Here is a 21,998-nt window from a genome sequence, read left to right as displayed (position 1 = left end):
CCATTCTTATCAAAGATATTTACAGTGAAACACATTTGTAAAATAAGTCTAGGCTTATTAAGCTTGGCTTGATTATTTACATAAATGAAGGAAGAATAAGAATTCTATGCATATTCTCAAATATGACATTTCAGTCAAAGCTTTGGTCATATCTAAGGGGTTTTATTGGCTCTGTAAAGTTAAACTTAGTACTTTAAAATTGCTGGGTAATAAGGAATTTCTATTAGATCTTAAAAGTCTCTCTAGGCTAAGAAGCCAAACTAACTTGTTTGTGTCCTGTTACACAAAGAGAACAGATTCTTACTGGACTTAGGTAAGTACATATATTGTTGTGAAAAATAAGAATATTAAGAGTTCCTGAATTCTGGAGGGAGAAAAAGGTAAATGTTTCAACTTCTGTTTACAAAAGTTTATTTTACCAAATTGCTGTAAGTTATAGAAAGCTTAAGAGAGGAGAAACGGGGTCCTTTAAATCTGGAAGAGAAAACATCAAAGAACCAGCAATGTTTTAAATCAAGTCCTAAATATTATAATCCTCTTCATCTGTTCAGTCACCTATAATTCTCACTTTGCTTCATCTTGGGTTAGCAGCTTTATGAATCAATTGGTTTCATTTAGAATTTTAAAAAGTCTTACCTAGATTAGTGTAATGATCTTAAAGTTAGCAGATACCTGTATTCTGGAGTATGTGTCGGGATCTTTTCCATGAATCTCTTTGAAGATGAAACATTTTTATATGTAGTTCATTGTAAATGCTTTCAGAGAAGAATTGAGAATAAAATAAGTGTCTATGAGTGACAAAAAACTTAAAAAATAGCCCTAGTTAAGATCTGATGAGAGTTTACACACACACACACACACACACACACACACACACACACACAATGATGCAATTGATAAGTAAATTTGGTTGTTTTGGTGATCTATAGTATTTCAAAATAATTGGAATTATGACTGATAATATTACAGCAGGACACAGAAGTTGAGGAGTTTCATATTTCTGAATTAGTAATATGTACCCATTTAAAATATAATCTAAGGGTTAAACATTACTTTTTATTTGACTGTTTCCCATGCAATTCAATGTATCCACTAAGTCTAAATAAATCAATCTCTCATAAGGAGAGAAAGCAAATCTTCTGAGATTTCCTAGAGCCCCTCTGGAAAAGTCTAGTTATTTTGAGGTCAAGGAGATGTCATCCAGAACTTGATTCGGGGAAGCTTGCCAAAAATGTCAAAAGATTGAAGACATTTGATCAAACAGAAGTATCAGTCACTATAAAACAAGACTTAGTTATCCCATCATTGACAATCAAAAGATCTAGGCAAATACAGAAACCTTTCACATAGTTGTAAGTAGAACTTATTTAATATTAAAAAGACTCCTTTTTGGGCGCCTGGGTGGCTCAGTTGGTTAAGCGACTGCCTTCGGCTCAGGTCATGATCCTGGAGTCCCAGGATCGAGTCCCACATCGGGCTTCCCGCTCGGCAGGGAGTCTGCTTCTCCCTCTGACCCTCTTCCCTCTCGTGCTTTCTATCTCTCGTTCTCTGTCTCTCAAATAAATAAATAAATAAATCTTAAAAAAAAAAAGACTCCTTTTTTTCCCTAAGTAATCAGAGACCTGATAAGGACAATGTGGAGCACAGGAAATATTTTCTAAGACAAAGAATCTTTGTTTCCCGGACAGATTACCTTAAAAATAAAAAATTTTCTCTAAACTTTTAGTGAGTAGACCAATAATGTAAAGAAAAAAATGCTGTGGCTTAAACAAAATTAAACTCTGGTTTTGTATTTGCACATTATTCAGCTCCTTTTAAAATGAGCTTGAAAATCTTTATAAAATCTACTCAATTTAGCCAGCTTTGAACTCACAACATAAAATTTCTTTTCCACAAACCTGCAACTTTCTGTATCCATTTAGGTTTTATCTTATACTTTTCCTTCTTGTTTAGAGTAAGCAGGCATTTTATTTTAGAACTTACTCTCCTATTAACAAAAACACCTCTTCTCTTCCTTGAATCCTCTTCATATAGAAATACATCTTATTTTCTTCCCACATTTTGCATATAAAGTTGTTTCCCTTCACTCTTATTGTTTCTAGTAGTTCTATTTTACATATTGATTATAAATTTTAAATATTTGTAAACTTTACTTTCCAGTGAAAACTAGGAAACGGGCAATTATCTGTTTATCACATATTAGCAACTGTCTACCATATACCAGCATCCTGTTGTAGGTTAGCAAAATGTGTACATGATTAAAATTTATAAAATTTTAGTCATGTTTTTCATACTATAATTTGATTTAATGTGGCAAAAGACATTTAGAGATCCAAATATTTTCTGTTTCTATGTAAATATTAAGCCAAAAGTAAATTTATTTTTTTAATATTTTATTTGACAGGGAGAGACAGCGAGAGAGGGAACACAGGCAGGGGGAGAGGGAGAAGCAGGCTTCCCGCGGAGCAGGGAGCCCGATGCAGGGCTCGATCCCAGGACCCTGGGATCATGACCTGAGCCGAAGGCAGACGCTTAATGACTGAGCAATCCGGGTGCCCCCCAAAAGTAAATTTAAATTTCTGTTTAGCAATCAGTGTCTCAGTATACTGTCTAGATATTCAATGAATATCCATTAGTTTGTTAGTATAAACTTTCATTTGCCTTTCTCTAAGTAACTTGTTTTTAACAATTATGCTTAGATATCAAATATCTAACTGTCATCTAAAGTTATTTTTATTTTTAGTTTTTTGCTGATAAATTCTGTAACCTAGAGGCAGCATAAGCTTATTTGTCTAGTAAACCCAGGTAGAAAAGTTGTATGTTTGCACTCTATTTAATGTTGACAACTCTGAAGACATGCCTGCTTCTATTAAACCAACAGACTTAAACTAGCTTTTGTTTATTGACAATTATCCCAGATCATGTGAACTTAAATCATTTGGGTTTGTTTCTGTATTTCAGCATTTTAGGAATTTTTATATAAGTGATTATTTTTCATTAAGCCAATTAAATAGAACTTTAAAAAATATTACCTATACATAATAGACATATAGACAAACACAGGTCTCATAGCTCTCATTTTAAAAATTTAGCCATGCCTCAGGCACAATAATGTAAAACTCAGAAAAATAGCTGGATTCAAATGGTTTCTGGCAGACAGACTCAGTCAAGGTTACCTGCTCAGAAGGCCAACATTTTTTTTTTTTTTTTTACCTGAAGATTATTTGCATGCTGTAAAAATCCCTTCAGAGCTATTTTTGGAGTCCTCTTCTTTTTTAAGAGCGTCTACATAGCAAGTGATGCATTCCATTGTCTGGGAGGCTTGGATCCTCGTTTTTCAAGGTCGCCCCCTAAGGGGGACCATCTTATCTAAGTCAAATGTTTCCTAAAGTGGCCACTATAATTCCAAATTATCAAAAATTTTACCCATCTTGCTTACATGGCTTATGTGGTTTTGTCTGCTCTGGGAATTCTTAGGGCTCATCTCCATTTTGTATTCAGTACAGCTTAGCCTGGAGCTCCATTTTCCAGCTCTTTGCCTCTGGGGGAACCCTGTGGCCTGTTTGGTCAAGAAGCTTGTAATTGGTACAAAGCATTTAAGTAGGAGGTGTTCCTTTTTTTCTGGGGCTAGATGCAAAGGACCCCGAACCATAAGGTGTGGAAATCTTTGATTCCTGAATCATTATCTGGAGAAAAAAAAACTTCTGCTGGTCAGGAACAGCTGCAATGGACTGTTAAATAAGAAAAAAAACTTCGCATAAGTCACAGATATTTTAGGATTTGGTTGTTAGAGCAGCCACCATTATTTTGGCAGGGGTATTATGTGCCACTAAATTCCCATTCATTATATTTCACTGGAAAACTGGCCAGAGACATCCTTCCCTTTGGCAATCCTTTCATCTCTTCGGGAAATTACAAGTGCTTTTTCAGCTCTCCTTGTGAAGTAGCTCTGGTGGTTATCCTTTTAAGATCCTTTAATCTTCTTATTGCTGTAATCTCCGAAGACCCCCGTAACTCAGGGAACACCCTTATTAAACTCTGAGACTACCAAATATTTCAGATCTTTGCCTTGGGACCATGGGAAAGACTGTATCATAGAATCCTAGAAAATTCCAGGAAGAAGCCATATTGTTCTCACCTCCTTAATGTTCAGGTGTACAAATTCCCAAGATTAAACCTTTCCATCAAGCCTGGTTTCCTGATCTCCTGACCCCCAGAACATGTCCCACGCTGCTGAGTCCTGGTCAGTTCTGGATGTTTGAGAAAGTACGTGAATGTGAGCATTCATTAAGTGACTACACTGTGATTGGGGGAGAGCTCTACAGGAGATTATGATCCAAACATTTAGTTTAAAACAAAATAATAACAAAGCAAGCAGAGTCCGCTTATACGGTCCTGTGGCTAGAGGTCTGTAACGCTGTAGGACACCATTCTCAACTTGCTCTCCTTTAGAGCCAAAGTATGTTCTAGAAGGTAATGATGGGAATTAAAAGAATAGGAGTCTTTTTCAGGACATCCTGAATTAAACAAGTTAAATACATTTGTTTGACATTATTGGCGCTTTGGTTCATATATTCCAAAGTGAGAACTGTAATATGCAAGTTTCCCAAATATTTTTGATAATGGTCTTATATATATGTATATGCATATATTATATATATATAAAACATGAAATTAGCATATCCTAAAAGGGTTTTGTAAATAACTTTGCTCATGATGCTGTTCTTGAAAGATTTTTATTTATTTTTCAACAGAGAGAGAGAGACAGCGAGAGAGGGAACACAAGCAGGGGAAGTGGGAGAGGGAGAAGCAGGCTTCCCACTGAGCGGGGAGCCCGATGTGGGGCTCAATCCCAGGACCCTGGGATCATGACCTGAGCTGAAGGCAGACGCTTAACGACTGAGCCATCCAGGCGCCCTCATGATGCTGTCCTTTAGGAGCTAAATTTCTAGCTGGTTTATTATTCACCTTGCTTTCCCCCCCCCTCTTCATTAAATGGTTTCAACTTAATTACTTATATATTCTCCAAATATTCTTAAATATTCTCAGTGAAAGGGAAAGTAGAAAAACTCAGCTTTTCCCAGTTTACTGTTTTAGCTTGTTGAGGCTTGCAAAGAATGTTTTAAATTTAAAGACAATCATACCCATGTTTTCTTGAATCTGGCATCTCCATGCAAAATCCAGAGACTAAAAATGAGAATTCTGGTACTGGGGGAAACTTCTTGGAGAAAAAAATATCTAATGAGGAACTGAGTTAAGTTTCTGTGGTGTGGTATTTAAGAGATTTTTTTCTACTGTTTCCTTAATCATAAATAAGAAATCTAGTTGTGGGTTAGTTCAGGCTGCTATAACAAAAATATGATAGACTGGGGGCACCTTGGGTGGCTCAGTCGGTTAAGCGTCTACCTTTGGCTCAGGTCATGATCCTGGGTCCTGGGATCCAGCCACACGTCAGGCTGGATCATATTTTAAAAATATGATAGACTGGGTGGTTGTCTTAAAACATAGAAATTTATTCCTCACAGTTCTGATGGCTAGGAAGTCTAACAACAAGATGCTGGCTAATTGGGGTTCTAATTTGCAGATGGACACTTTCTGCTGTATCCTCACAAGGCAGAAAGAGGAAGCAGGCTCTTATGTCCTATCATGTGGGTTCTGCCCTTGTCACCTAATTAGCTCAAAGACCCCATCTCCAAATATCACACTGGAGATTAGGGCCTCGAATATAAATTTTGGGGAGACACATACTTTCTGTCCATAGCAAGGTGAGTTGTAAAGGTGCATCTGTTTTGGCTTTATGATGGTGTGATGGTTGACTCAGGATAAGCAGAGACGACCCAAAAAGACCCCCATATGTGTACCATGATATAGATGGACAGTGTGCCAAAGTAGAAGTCAGGAGCTGGGGGGTACTAGCTTATGTATCAGCTGAACACACTGAGTGACTGTGGGTCACAGCTTTTCTTTCCATATTGTGGAGATCTGCCTTCTATAGTGATGTGGGAGTTTTCTGATCTAAAGGTCAATGTTTTTTTTTTTTTAAAAAGCTATGAGAATGAAATGAACATTAACATAAGTATTAAGACTCAAAACCTATGATATGCCCAGTTCATTGGCAATCGCGGCCTCATCCTAAAGATGGATTGTTCTACTGAAAATCTGAAAGTCCTGAATCATGCAGTTTGTACCGTCACCAAAAGAACTTTTGAGAAAGAGTAGCCATGGAGACCGCACACCAGATGTCTCAAGGGGTGTATAAAAACATCTAAAAACTAACAATCAAAAGGAGTGCTTGGCAAACACTGGAAAAGGTAAGAGTCTGTGCTTACCTTGTGGGTGAAAGAGTCTTTTGGTTGTTGTTGCTACTCTTAAGAGTTTAAAAGCAGAAGGTGGAAAGGCAGGAATCCCAAGCTCAGAGCAGGCTCTGTGTGACTAGGTTCACAGCTGACCTCTGTGGTCTGATCTGTGGGGAACCTGTAGTGACCAAGAATCTTTAGTCTTAGTTTATCTACGGTACCATCTCAGACAGCTCTGGTGGTCTGCAATGCTCTGCGGCCATCCGTTGTTACTCGATGGCTCTTCTATCTAGTAAAACTCTAGAAGAAAGTGTGCCTCTGTATACGATGAAGGAAACGGTCTCTAAACTGTTACGAACATGAAACCATACTGTTCTACGTATCACCCGGCTGTTAAAACAAAACGAGTTTACTTTTATGTGTATCTCTTTGTTTTAGTCAATGGCACATGTAACACATGGATTCTTTCCTGTCGAAAATGTAAGTTAAGGGGCACCTGGGTGGCTCAGACGGTTGGGCATCTGCCTTCGGCTCAGGTCATGGTCCCAGGGTCCTGGGATCGAGTCCCACGTCGGGCTCCCTGCTCCTTTGGAGCCTACTTCTCCCTCTGCCTCTCTCTCTCTCTCTCTCTCTCTCTCTCTGTCTTTCATGAATAAATAAATAAAGTCTTTTAAAAAAAAATTTAAGCTATAGAGTCCAGGATAAAAGTATCCCGTCTCCCCTCTTAATCCTGCTGCCTTCTGAGAGACAAACTTGGTTACCAAGTTTTGCATATATTTACTTATAAGTCTCTTTCCCATGTGTCCTACTATTTATTGTGTTTGGCTTAGGGTTTATCATTTAATAAATTGGTACAGGGCGCCTGGGTGGCTCAGTCATTAAGCGTCTGCCTTTGGCTCAGGTCATGATCCCAGGGTCCAGGGATTGAGTCCCACATCGGGCTCCCTGCTCAGCGGGAAGCCTGCTTCTCCCTCTCCCACTCCCCCTGCTTGTGTTCCTGCTCTCACTGTCTCTCTCTGTCAAATAAATAAATAAAATCTTTAAAAAATAAAAATAAAAATAAAAGAATAAATAAATTGGTACATGTTTTGACCTCCAATGTTTTCTTTATCAACTTAACTATCTTGAATCTCTCTCCACTTTGGTACACCTAAATCTACCTTTAAACTTATTGTTCTAAAATTTGCATCAAAACATGTCCTATTTTTCTAAAATAAAGTATTTTCCTTTACCAAAAAGAGATCCCGAAATAGCCAAGGAGAGGAGAAAACTAGCTTTAGAATCAAAGATATATTCACATTCCATCTCTGCTGCTTAACATCTAGTAAAATCCAGGCAAATTACATATATTTTATGCACTTTCCTTTCCTCCTGAAAAGGGGAGTAGGGTAATACACTCTTGTGATGAATGAAAATAAAGAGGAACCCAACAGCATGTCGTCGGACACAAAGTAAGCATGCAGTATAGACTTTCCTTTTTAAATTCTGTAAAGAATTATTCTAGAGCAGACATGTTGATGATAGTTGGCACATATTTGTGCCCAGTGAGTTTTGCTGTGGGATAAATTAATGAAGCTGTAACTCCTGTGTAGCTCACATATTAGGAATCTTCAGAACCCTATCAAGTTTGACTATTGTAATTGTCTTCTTTCTACTGGCTGTGAGCTCTTTGAGGGAAAGATGCAGATTTGGTCCAACTCTCTATTCTCCAGAGTGTACAGAACCTTGCTAATAGTTTCATATGATCAGTATACAAAATGTTTTCAAATGAATGACCTTGTCTTCCAATTGAAGCAACTGCCTATCTGTACCAGAGGGATTTTCACTTTTTCTATCCTTCGAGATTTTCACTTTTTCTATCCTTCATTCATGATTTGCATTGTTGTATTATCAATCTGATTATATTAAATCTTATTAAGTTGGAAAATTCCAGCACACATCAAATGATCAATAAACATTTGTTGAACAAATTATTCCTCCATTAGAAACTGAGGTTTCTAAACTCTGGAAAGGACCATATTCATATTAAAAATCAATATTGGGGCACCTGGGTGACTCAATCAAGTGTCTGACTCCTGATTTTGGCTCAGGTCATGATCTCGGGGTGGCAGGATTGAGCCCCATGTCGGACTCAGCGCTCAGCATGGAGTCTGCTTCAGATTCTCTCTCCCTCTGCTCCTCCCCGCTCCCATGCACACACCTACTCTTTTTCAAATATAAATAAATACAATCTTTTTTAAAAAATATTAAAAGCTGTGCTTCTCATCTTTTTTCAAAATCCCATACTCAGTGTGCTCCCCCACTTATAATTCTTCACCACCATACTCCCTTTCCTTTATTTCCTTCCATTACATTGCTCCTGATTTGTTCTGATTAAGGAGAACAATATCTGTTATCTAGTAGCAAGAAGCCAATGTGTAACTTTTATATTAAATTAATCCCTTCTAGAAATTAAAGGTCCCCACTGCCTACTGGTTAAAATCTAACTGTCCTACTTACATGCGTCATCTGACTCTGCCCTGTCCAAAGTCCTCTCAATTCCTCTTTTTCTTCCTTCGCTAGCCTTGGGCCACTCTGACCTTCCTCTTTATCAAATAATGGAATACTTTGGAACCCTTACTGTTAGAATTCTTCCAGTCTTTCTCCTGGAATCACTTAAGCCTCAGCATAAATGTCCTATCCTCCAAAGATTCCACCATCCTCTCTAAGTTTTAATCCCCCATTTCCTAACTTTTCTTTCTCTTTTCTTTCAAAGTTCTGAAGTTTCAAACTGCAAATAGGTCAGTTCATAATTTTTTGTTTTGTCTCCTTTGTTCATTTTTTGGCTTCAGTTGCCACATCTAGGTCTTTTAATATTTGCATATACAGCAACTAGTGTACATTTTGGTGTATAGGTGATACTCAATGCTCAATAAAGGATGTATGGATGTTCTATTCTCTAAATTTGAATTTATAGTTTCTGGGACACAACAGTAAAGATTTTAGTTTTATAATGACAATAATTGAGATTTTGATGCTTTGAATCCCTATGTGTGATGATTTACATTAACAAGTCATCCATTCTCATTTTTCCATTAAGCAAAGTGTTACTCTTCATTGATAGGGGCCTTGTTTGCTTTTAACCAAACATGTTCACACCATTAGTCAATCATCAGAAACCTAATCAATAATACTAATATGTTAGAAACTTTAGAGGACTTTCAGAGCCAACAAACTTTCATATTAGGTAATGCTATCTTTTCGTGCCAAATAGTAATTCCAGAACTCGGTGTCATTCTTAAAGACCTACATGATAGCTGATCTTTATTGCGTTAAAGTAGAACATTGTAAAATAGGATACTGATTCAATCAATATTTTAAATGAATGCACCCAGAATACAAGGACTTCAATTATATGCTGTTATGCTAAATTTGGGTGGATCATAAATAAGTACTAATAAGACAGTTTAAAGGTACAACATTAAATTATCATGGATAAAGAATGGATTCTATTTCTTCAAAGTTTTTTTTTTTCTCCTTGCCAAGAACTCTTAATTACTTTGAGCTCTAAAAAATCCCATCTGCATCAACATTTCCCTGATGGCATTCCTATTTTGAACATATCTTTTGAAATTACTTATTAAAAGATTATTTTGAGAGAAGTAAAATGCAGTCTCAATCACGGCATAAGTAAATGTCTCTTAAGAATGTTTAATCACTTAAGATTTTTTCTTTTTTACAAAAAACAGAGGTTCATAAGAATGCAGTAGGATTACTATATATCAGCATAAGAATGGATTCTGCAATCATAAAAAGAAGTGTTCCTGATCAGGAGATAACCTGACCAACATACTTAACATTTTGCTCATTATTTCCAGAATGTGAAACTCTGGTCTCGCTGGACCCATTCTGGAAAGTATTTTGCAGGGGAAAAGGACACCAAGTGCTACCAAACTCTTCTGCACGTAAATGACTGTGACGATGGTAAGAGTCAATAGCTCTTAAGGGCTTGCAGTGTGCTCACTTGTTTACATGCTTTGGTTCATTTAATTCATACCACAGTTATGGAGAAACAATTATTTTCCCAACTTGTGAATGAGAAAACAATGGCTTTGAGAGGCGAATACTTGTCTCACCATATCCGTATATCCTCTGTCAAGCCAGTCGGTGACTGAATCAGTCTGTGGCTAAGGAGAAGAGCTGAAATGTGTGGGAGGCAAAGGGGTGTCTCAAAGCTCCCTCACCTAGCAGAAAAAGAATTCCTGAGGACAGGAAAGAAAGCAGCTCCAAAGACAATGTGGTCTTCTAGAAGAAAAGATAAATGAAAGTGTATTCTCTCTTTTTTTTTTTAAGATTTATTTACTTATTAGAGAGAGAGAGCACACAGAGGGAAGGGGCAGAGAGAGAGAGAAACTCCAAGCTGACTCCACGTGGAGCCTGACATGGGGCTTGATCCCAAGACCCTGAGATCACAGCCTGAGCGGAAACCAAGAGCGGGTTGCCCAACTGGCAGCACCACCCAGGCGCCCCTGAAAGTAACTGCTTTAGCAAGAGGGATGACCAAAAAAACCCAAACCAAAACTAAAACAAAAAAAAACCCAGAATGATGGTGGGCCCTTACGTACTAAGAGCATGTGTCCCACATAAATTGTTTAGTATGTGGGGAAACAGCAGAGTAGAAACGAAAAGGACAAGTATGCTGATACCCCGGTACTATCCTGATACTGAAGCGAATTCTGGGAAGGCATCCTTATTGGAAATGGTAAGAGAAAAACGACGGGGGAAGAGGGTGGTTCAGGGATATGGAGAGGAGCTGTTTCTGATTTGGTAACTGATTGAAAAATAATGGCTAATTCTTACCGCACTGTGGGTGAAGTTACATAATAATCATAACTTTTGCTGCCAAGACTATTAGTATCATTATTTTATAAAGGAGAAAATAGAATTGACTAGCCTGAGCATCCACAGCAATCGTATGCTAGGACCAGCAGTGCACCCCTGAGAAACTGACGTCACAGTGGTACTGTTAGTCACTGTGCTACGTTCTACTGGGTCACAGGGGGTGAGATTCTGAGAAGCAGCAAGGATAATTTTGTTCTTTTTCAACTTGCATAAATGGCCAGTGCTTTTATGAAACTGGGAAGACCTTTACGTTCATTTTGTTTGACTTTCACTTCTCAAGATGGGACTGAAAACCAGAGGTGAAGTAACTCGCCTGAGGTCACATAGGGAGCTCCTTCTCTGGGAGAGAAGGAGCAGAGATTCCATCTTCAGGAGACCAGGTTTGAGGCTTAGCGCTACCAAATACTAGCTGGAAGCCATTTCTTATCTTTGGATCTCAGATGTATCATATGAAAATAGCAATTCTGACATCCACCTGGAGCAGAATTTAACATTACATGAAGAGTTTAAGCTTCAAGGTCCCTCACTACATATCCTCTTCTAGGGATCTATGCCTAAATTTGTATTCATAATTTTATTTTTTCCACCAGAAATGTATAAGCTTCACACAAAGGTTGGATCTGTTCTGGATCTATTTTTACCCGAGTAGTTATGATGGCTTTGGTTATAAACCCAGGATAAAAATCAAGATGATCTGACATCCAAGCCAGATTTCCTTCCAGAGATAACAATGGATGCCTCTCTTTTCTCCTCTTTCCAAATTTCTGGAGCTCCTCTCACAATCCCTTCCTTCTCGCCCTACCTATCACTGGATCACTAATGTCTAGGCACCCCACACAACACTCCTAGATAGTTTTGTGGGTTATCAACATAAACCTTTCCTACCATGAAAATATTGCAGGTACAACCCAAATCTTTCTCTTCGTTATATTTTTGTAACGTTAAATATTTTTTTAAAGCCAACAAGTGAAAGACAAATGTTGCCAGGTTTTAAATCCCATTTTTCCAGAGGACATTTATATTTTAGGAGAGGCTTTTTTTGAAAACAAAGGAATGAGTGACTCCATAAAAGTGGAATTTGCAGCTTCTGGGCTGGCTCCTGCCTTCCTGTACAGCCAGGTTCCCACTCTGGTCCTGTTTGTACTCTGAGGCTGGTACTTGTGACCCCATGAAGCCTGGCAGACATTACTTAGGGAGGTGAGATCATCGTAACTAAAATTGATTTACTTCAAAAATCTCGATCCTGAAAAAATGTTTAGCCAAGATTGTTAAAATGAAATTTGGAATTATGAACTATGTTTCACTTTTCATGGTGCTTCAGTTGAATTCAACAGCAGTTAAAATTTTATACCTTGAAAATATTTGCATATTGCACAAGTATAAATTCATCTCTGGGTGGCATAAAACAGACTTTCTAGTTAATGAAGTATTGCAAATGCATTTAGTTGTCTCATAAAAGAAAGCAAAAAAAAAATCAAATTGTTGAATTTTAATCATCATCAAGGATGCTTGTCCAATATAGTTTTTTACAGATAGTTAAAATGCCTTTTCCTGTAATGCCGATACAGCAAGAATAGTCTTAAAAGTATGTTAATTATTTATATTATTCAAATATGTTCATCTCCTAAATAATAATTTGCTAAGTATTAAAGCAGTTACTTTGGATATTCTGCTGCATGTAAATTAGCACATGAATGATTTAATTCCAACTCCTTTAACTTCACTGTGATACTCATAGTGTTGAGAAGTTTAAAGAACAAAGTTTTGTTTTGTGTCTTAAATCCTGATGTGGAGAAGATGGGTGCATAAGTAATATAAACACGATGCAGACTTAAAGTAGAGTGCTAAAGGGAATGTATGTTGTGGTGCTTGCTGATTTTTTTTGTATGCCGCAGAGAAATCCCCGTGTCTTCTGAGATTTTTCTCCACTCTCCTTGCTTGGGGGGACAGAGGCCAAACTAACCTATGGCCCCTGATTCTCACCAGTGATCTCTTCAGGCCTTACTAAAAAGCAGGGGAACAAAACAACAACAAAAAACCCTGTGACTAGCTGGATAGATGTTTTTTGTTGCTGTTGTTTTGTTTTTTTGTTTTTGTTTTTTTTCCGGGGGCAAGCCATCTGGCTGAAAGTCTGACTAGCCTACAAAAGGAGAAACCTTTTCCAACCAATCAGACCATACTATGCAAATGAGCCCTGTTGTCCAGAGATTTCACTCCAAATTCCCAAAGCAGGGAAGTCATTACTTTCCTGAATCCCCACCCCCACCCCCAGCAGCAGGTGACTTCAATGATGAAGTGTAAAACAGTCTTTCTTCTAATCTAGGCACCACAGAGTGATTTCCAACAAATGTAAATCGATCCTGTTACTGCCCCCGTTAAAACTCTGCTTTGTGCTTAGAACAGAATTTAACCTCCTTAGCTGTCTCGTAAATCCCTCTTCTAATCACGCCTCTCTAGTTACCCCTCATCCCAACCCCATCTCTTCCTGGCTCACTTGATTCTCCTTCAATAGCCGCTGCCTCTTCTGGGGCGTCCAGCTCTCTCTTTGCCAGGGGGCCTTGCAATTGCACTTCCCTGGGTCTGGAATCCTCTTTCCTAGCTCTGCACAGGTGGGCATACCCAGCCAGCTTAGCTAACCTAGCGCTCTCCTCCCCACGCACTTAGTCTCCTTGGCAGCGTCCAGTTTCCTTCTCCCACCCACACTTCTGATTTATTACAAATGAATATGCTCTTGTTTTTGTGACCTGTTCGTACTTTATTGTCCATCTCCCATTGAGGATCTCTTTAGCACTTTGGCACCTAAAACAGGTCCAGGCACAATGTTTGTATTCACAAGTTTATATTGAATCAATTTGAAGGATATTTACAAATAGAATAAAGGAAAGAAGAAAGAGCATCAGTGAATGACATGATGAAATTTGGCATTATCCCAAAAAACTGTAATATGGACATGGTAAAAAGCTCATTAGAAGGTCAAAATATACATGATTATAATTACACAGAAGTATTCTTTTCTACATTTGTTATTATTTACCTTTTCTAAGCAATCCAAATATTGAGTAAAGTGGGCTTCAGGGTAGGCTCTCTGTAATGCTTTTTTAATAAATCATTGTAGAACTTGGCCAAATTGAATCCTAAAATGTTATAAACTCATCTTTTTGTGTTTTCCTGTTTCTGAACAACACAATTTTGGTCCAAGACTTAAATATCACATTTATTTCAATTTTTTGGTGATGGATGCTACATGTACTTTTATATTTTCCTAAGTTTTGACTTTTAACAAAGTTCAGTGCCATAATGCACACTCAGAGGAAAAAAAAAAGTTAATTCTTTTTTTGTTTTTCAAACTTGATCCTGTCTTCTTTTTAAAGGAACTTGGTCAAATAGATCTTACATTACTTATGACACAGGCCAAGCTGTTCGAACAAAGAGATACACAAGTTCAGCTGCTCAAATAAGATAAATGTTTGTTCTTCTCTCATGTCATGGTCCAGAGGTAGGTGGTGGTTCAGGGCTGAAAGGGAAGCTCAGAAATCCTCAATATACCCAAAGCAGCTTCTCCAGTTCTTCTCATCATGAAACCTGGGTCAAAGAAAGATGATACTAGATGGAATTAAATAGGCAAGGAAGACTATGTTCAAGTGAACATTGCTGATTTTATATTGAAAAGTTGCCAAGAGTAGATCTGGAAAGTTCTTATCATAAGAAGAAAAATGTGTAACAATGAAATGATGGATGTTAACTTATTGTGATAAGCATGTCACTGTGTGTGTGTGTGTGTGTGTGTTAATCATTACATATATACCTTAAACTTATACAGTGTTACATGTCAATTATATCTCAGTAAACCTGGGGTAAAATGACTATTGCATTAGGGAAGAAGGAGAGATTGAAGGTGAGTTTTTAAACACTAGGGTGAGCTACTGAGAAAGTACTAGAGGTCATGGCGGGGGGAGGGGCGCGGGTGCTGATCAATGTGATTAGACCATCTGTGTGTGCTAATTGGTGCTTACCCAAGTTAAGCTCCTACCTTCCCACAGAGCCTGGGAAATTGGGGAACTATCTTTCTTCATGGTTACATTGCTAAGGGATGGTCCCCAAGTCTTTGAGAAAGACATTCCTAGATTGCAAAGCTGGCAAGAGGCTGGGAGAAGATTTACAATTCAAAGGGGCAGAGAATTTACAAGTTTTTAAAGGTAAATGCTTCATGTAGTTTATCTTATGCCACTAGAAGAGCATAAAACTGAGACTTACAGCATGCTAGCCACCTCTTGTTCATCGTGTCCAGTCAGCATGATGTCATATATTGGATCGATGTAATGTGCTGAGAAACTCAGACAGTCTGAATCTCTTCAGACTATATTATGACAGAGGGCAGGAGAGTTAACATAGCCCTGAAGCAAAAGCATAAATGAATGTGTTTGTGCCAGTCACATAAATGCAAACTATGTCTGATCCCCTTATCTCACCAGAATAGGAAAGAATGCATTCAATAAATCAATGGCTGCATACCATGAGAACATGAGGCTTTATAAATCTGCTCTAGCAATGATACTACATTGACCACAGCAGTTGTGCACAGGATTTCTACTTGTCTGAGCTTGACGTAGTCCATACTATAGTCATTCTCTAGGATCTGTCCATTTCTGCAGGAGCCAGACTGGCAAACTAAACAGAAATGGTATAGGAATGACCACCCCAGCATCCCACAGGTTTTTAATGGTGACATTAATCTCTGCCAATCCCCATCTGAGTATAATATGAGGAAGAAAATGGTTTATAGCAATTACAGGAAAAAGATACAGTAAGTTGCTAACTCATTCATCAGGGGAGGAAGTGTAATCTATGGAAAAAAATACAGGTCAGAAAGACCAAGGCTCGAAGGTTTTAGCCACGTGGCCTCATTACTCTCTGCAAGACCTACTATAAATTATTTAGCTTTGAGTCTCAATTTATCTACCTGTCCACAGGCTTAGTAATATTTGTCTCCAAACTGTGTGGGAGTATGGGAGGTTATTAAATAAACAGATGAAATATAGAAAGTTTCCTTAATAGTAGGTACTTGGTGCTATGGAAATAAATTAGTGGGCTACCAAAGACCTCAAAAAGAAATGTAAGCAATTCAGTAGGAGTGGATAGGACCTATTACTGACATTTTACCTATGTATTTGTATGAGCTACTAAAATAGTGATATCAAAACCTCCAGCCATGTGATTGTGAATATTTCTTTTTCTCTGTGTAACTTATCAGTATTTACTTTATATATTTTGAGGCTATGTTATTAGATACATGCAAATTTAAGATTTTTTTCTTATTGAACTGACCTTTTATCATATGAAATATCTAAGTTTATCACTCTCTCTTGCTTTAAAGTCTATTTCATCTGGTATCTATATATCCACAAACAATCTTCTCTATAGATAGTAAATGTCTTGTCTATCCAATAATATGTCTTGCCATAAAATCTAGTTTGTCCGATATTATACTATACTAGCTCTCTTGTGGCTAGTGTCTCCATGGTAATTACTAACTGATAAGTGCTATGAGGAAATAAAAAATTTGCAATGAGATAGAAATCAGGAGCAACTTTAGATAGAATGTCAAGGAATACCTCCAACCTAGGAAGTGAGAACTAGAGATATTGAGAAAGCATCAGCCAATCAAAGATCCAGAGAAGGAACATTGCTTGTAGAGATACAAAGGAATCCCTCATGGCATAAAGCACTAGCCCTAGGCTTGTAATAGGAACAAGGCCTGTTGGGGAAGAGTTGTAAGTGAGCTAAAGGCAGAGAGGAGTTCAGAGCTAGGTAGGAACTAGAGAGCACAAGACCCTATAAACCAGGACCAGCAAACATTTTCTGTAAAGGCTCAGATGGTAAATACAAGCTTTGCAGTCCAAATGGTTTCTGTTGCGGTGACTCCATTTGCCACTGTAGTGCAAAAGTAATGCTAGGTAATGTATAATTGAGCATGACTGTGTCTAAAGAGAAACCATTTATAAAAACGGGCAGTGGACTCAATGTGGCCTCCAGGCTATAGTTCTCTAACCCCTAGTATGAACCATGGCAAGGATTTTGATTAGTCTAAAGGCATTGGGAAGTCTTTAAAGAGGTATTTTTGTTGCTACTACTTTTGTTTTCTTAACTATTTAATATGAGAGTCTGACATACTTTCAATTGATTACTCTGGTTACTAGAGATCGGGGAGGAAGGGGACAAGAGTGAAAGCAGAAAAAAACAGGGCATTGTTAGAGTGCTCACTCAAGGTGTAGGATCGCTTGGACTGGAGGAGCTGAGAGTGGACCTAGAAATCCAACATATAAAGTGATGGGAGAAGAGAAAGGATTTGGTGATGGATTATATTTTGAAGATGAGGAAGATGAATACATCAAAAATGACTCTTTAGTAGTGGTATTTAATACATATAGGAAACTTGGAATTGAACAAGATGGATGGATACAAAAATTCCACTTTAGACATGTTTTATGTTTGAGATGCCTATTAGACATCCAGTGGAGATGTCAGGTAAACAGTGGGTACGGAACTCAGGAAAGAGGTTTAGATTAGAAACATTAGGGTGAATCAACAAATTGCTGATATTCATCTCATTTTCACATACACTTATAAAGACCTCAGTTTTACGTGGTTCTATCTGGTGTCCCTTTTGTAATCAGGCAAGGAGAAAGATTGGGGGAGAGAAGATAAGAACAATAAGCACAGAGACCTACTTGAGGCACACCAACCCTCAAGATCAAAAGAAGAAATATCAGCAAGGGAGACTGAGAAGCAGCAGCCAGTGAAGTAGAAACAGAACCTGGAAAATGCCCTGTAAGCCAGAGAAGAGAGGGCTTCAAGAGAAGCCATGTTGAATGCAGCTGAAGGATGAAGGGTTGAGTAATAGAGGGAGGAAGGCCATTGACAGGGGAACTGGAAGAAACAGAAACAGATCGGAATATGTTATGAATGAGAGATGAAATTGAAACAATGTGTGTCAACAATTCTTTTGAAATGTTTTGCTGTGATGCTCAAAGCTGGAGGATGATGGGGATTTTATGCTTGGTTATTTGTTTTATCATCAGAGCTACAAAAACGTAGCTTAATGCCACTAGAAGTCATCTATTAAAAGAAGTAATGTGGATGATGCAAGAGCAGCCAGGTGCCTGAAGGGGAGAGATTAAGTAGGTGAAAGTGCAGGGGACCTGGAGCACAAGCTAAACAGAGGAGGAACTGGTATCCCTGAGTTACCCATTCTCTAAAATCTGGATTTCAGTCCTTAACCTTCCAGCCCTGACAGATGACATTAGATTTGCCATTCACTGACAGAAGGATAAAGCAGGATATTTTTGAAACAGAAAGTTTTAATTCTGAAAGAAATGAAAATATAAGACCAGGGAACACAGAATTTGGAGTATACTGTGAACTGGCTCCTGTAAATATTGGCTCCAAGATGAAATAAAGAGTTCAATGTATTCTCATCAGTAAAGCTAGACAGGGAAGAATTGCTCCACTTCTTTGAGAGGAGAATATAAATGGGTTGCCACTAAACAAAATCATATTTCAGTTGTGATAAAAGAGAAGACGAATAAGAAGAGAATTTGAGGGGGGCAGTGGCTAGAAGCACATTTAGACCACTAACACAAGGTGCTACCAAGTAATCTAACCAAGACACGCTGGTAGGGCCGTAAATAAAAATGTACATATTTAAGGAACATCCTCTGTATCTATAAAGACCCTGCCCCAAATTTCTCCAGAGCTTTCCTACCTACTGTAGCTCCTTCCATAGTACCTCGTGCCTTTCCATTATGAACAACGAGGGGGTTAATGCTTCGCCCAGAAGGAAATCTCAGATCCCTCCTACCTTTGCGTAATGTTTCTTTCCAGTATCCTTCTCAACCACACCATTGCAAAATAAGCAGACAAACACTAAGGGAACAAGAAGTAGCTCTCCTTCCTCAATGTCCTGTAAGACCTCCCCACTCCGCTATGGAGCTTCTCCAAAGGCTTACTTAATGCTTTGGTTTAAAGGCGGGCCGACACACATCCCACACAGAGAAACCAAACAGAGTCCCGCAAGCTCAGGGGCAGTGGCCAGGCAAAAGAAGGAGATCTAGCTTAAAATGGAACGACTGGGGGCGCCTGGGTGGCTCAGTTGGTTAAGTGTCCTAGAATCAAGTCCCACATGGGTGTCTCTGCTCAGCAGGGAGTCTGCTTCTCCCTCTCCCTCTCCTGCTGCTCCCCCTGCTTGTGCTCTCTCGTGCATGCTCTCTCTCTGTCAAATAAATAAATAAAATCTTTAAAAAATTTTTTTTTAAAATGGAAAGACTGGGAATGTGTTGGAGACCTACAAAGTCATGCAGTGTGACTGGAGCACAGGAGATGAGGAAGCTGATGGCGGGGGCAAGAGTAAGCCAAGAGGAGCTGAGACTATGGCAGGTCATTGGTGTCAGACAGCTTGGGTTAGCATTCCAACTTCTCTGTGGGAGCTGGAGCAAGTCTTTCAAACTTCCGTGCCTCAGTTGACTCGTCTGAAAAATGGCAGGAATAATTAGGCTTATTAAGAGGATTACTTGTGTGCATGGATGACACATGCCCAGAAAAATGCCTGACCACAGTGAATGTTCAGAAGTTAGCTGCTATAATTCGGTGGAGAGGGGCATCTTATTTTAGTAAAAGGGAGTGCCAGGGCTGGTTTCATGGGAAATATGTTTGCATTTTAGTGGTTAACTATAACTACTTCTGATGTCATCAAAGCATAAAAAGTGCATACTGCAAACGACTTCAGAATGATCCATGACTTCAAAAGAGAGTGGGAGGCTTGGCTGAGTCACAGGAAATGCAAAAATTAAGGCCCTCTAAAAGAAGTTCGTTAACATCCAACTGGCCCCGCATCAGTACGGGACAGTTTGTTTATGCTTTATGACACTGTTTTCATGCTTTATGACACAGTTTGATTGTGTTTTATGCTTTTTGACAGTTTGATGCTGTTTGCAAACTCATCAGTAGAATTTCTTTTCATTTTCTATTGCAAATCCTCTAGAACGACTTTTATTTGGGATACAATCCAATCCATAAATAAATTTTGCTGCTGGGATGATAAAAATTCTTACTCTTGGTGGTTTAATAGGAATGAAATTTTGCTATTTGGCACAGATTGATGAATATTAGTTTAGAGAGATAGGCATGGGACACCCTTTTCAGTAGCAGTGGATTATTTTAACCTCCAAGATAATCTGGTAACAAGAATTGCATGCTACAATTTTTCAGTGTTAGAATGTGAATCTATGAATGGTGACCCAGGCTTCTTAGAAAATGAATATAAATAGGGCACCTGGCTGGCTCAGTCAGAGGAGCATGTGACTCTTGATCTCGGGATCATGAGTTCGAGCCCCATTTTGAGGGTAGAGACTACTTAAATACATAAAATCTTAAAAAAAAAAAAAGAAAGAAAACGAATGTAAATATGATATGTATAAATATCCTACAAAAATTAATTCCATAGACAATCCAAAAGCCAGACCAAGCAATCAGTTTATCTTTTGACACCAAATAAAAGAGAAGTTAATATATTTTTTCACTTTATCTCATATCTGATTTTTTAAATTCAATGCAGTAAGAAATCAGCTTACTTTTAAAATTCTTCTAATTGATTTATCACAGTAAACCCCTCCCTGAGTTTGTATATTTAAAATAGAACCCAACACCTAAAACTTACCTAGTTAATATATAGGTGACTTCTCCAAAATTTTCTAGGAAGAAAGGAGGAAAGGGGAAGATGAGTATCTATATACAAACTTCCCTATTCATAAACTGATTTTTATTGTTGTAGGATGGGAGGACCAGCTAATTTGTTGTCAGGGTCTCATCAGACTGGGCTGGCATCCTATGATTTCTCAGCTATTGCAATCTCCCAAACAGAATGTCAGATAGGTGCTGATAAATATTCCCATGAAATAGAAGAAAAAGAAAAATCATTCACTACCTCTCAATATTTGTTATCTCTGAAACATATGGCATTTAAAACAAATGAACAAAAGATCATTTTATCTCCATCCTGCAGTGTCAACTTCTCAACATTGCTCTAAGAAGAAACGGTCCCTACCCTACGTTACTGTGAGCCCTTAAACCCACTGGGAGAGGTGACGCACTAAAGCCAGCATATGAATCTTTGTTGAGAATTCAGTGGCGAGGTTATTAGTATTGTACCTATGTGTGAAAGGAAGGGAAATGTTCAACTAAATCATCTGTTCACAGAAACTTGAACAGCTAGAGTACACAGCTAAAAAAAACTTGCTAGAGTATAATGTCCACGAGTTACCAGATTTTTTAAAAAATTGTCAAAGAAATATTTTGACATTAAAGGAAATTTATCAGATGAAAAATATCCACATATTACTCTTTTAATTGAATGCATTACTTTCCATATTTTACTTGTTCTCGAGTCCTGTGCACGTCTTGTACCGTCGCAGCTACCTGAGGCCTTTGACTCTTGGCTTCCATTGTTTTCCTCTGACTCTCACAGGATCAAAGGCTGGAGAGCTCTGAAAGGCTTCCTTGGCCAGGGACAGTAGGATTTAGAAGATCTTCTACTGTCCTATATTTGAAGATTCTGTAGCTCTTGGTGTTTAATGATTCTAATAGCTCACAATTTCTGGAAATTACTCCAGATAGGAGGCCTAGCTTCCTATCTGGTCTGACCCCCTACTTCCATCAACAAGCCCATCTCTGCTGGGATCTCTGGGATACCTCGGCTTTCACGGCACTTCTCAGTCACTGGCACCACAGGGGCTCTGTTCACCACCCGAGCTAGCAGGCTAGAGTTTG

General features: G+C 38.4%; 1 pseudogene; it reads right to left on the bottom strand.

Moving 5' to 3' along the window:
• Positions 1 to 21,674, bottom strand: part of LOC114215163 (nascent polypeptide-associated complex subunit alpha pseudogene) — a 50,622-nt pseudogene extending 28,948 nt beyond the window's left edge.
• Between the last annotated feature and the right edge of the window lie 324 nt (positions 21,675 to 21,998).

Source organism: Eumetopias jubatus, unplaced genomic scaffold, assembly GCF_037043125.1.
Source record: "Eumetopias jubatus isolate StellerSeaLion01/CBP00866 unplaced genomic scaffold, mEumJub1_p1.0 scaffold_4, whole genome shotgun sequence".
NCBI classification, from domain to species: domain Eukaryota; kingdom Metazoa; phylum Chordata; class Mammalia; order Carnivora; family Otariidae; genus Eumetopias; species Eumetopias jubatus.
This window is presented reverse-complemented; position numbering and strand designations above follow the sequence as displayed.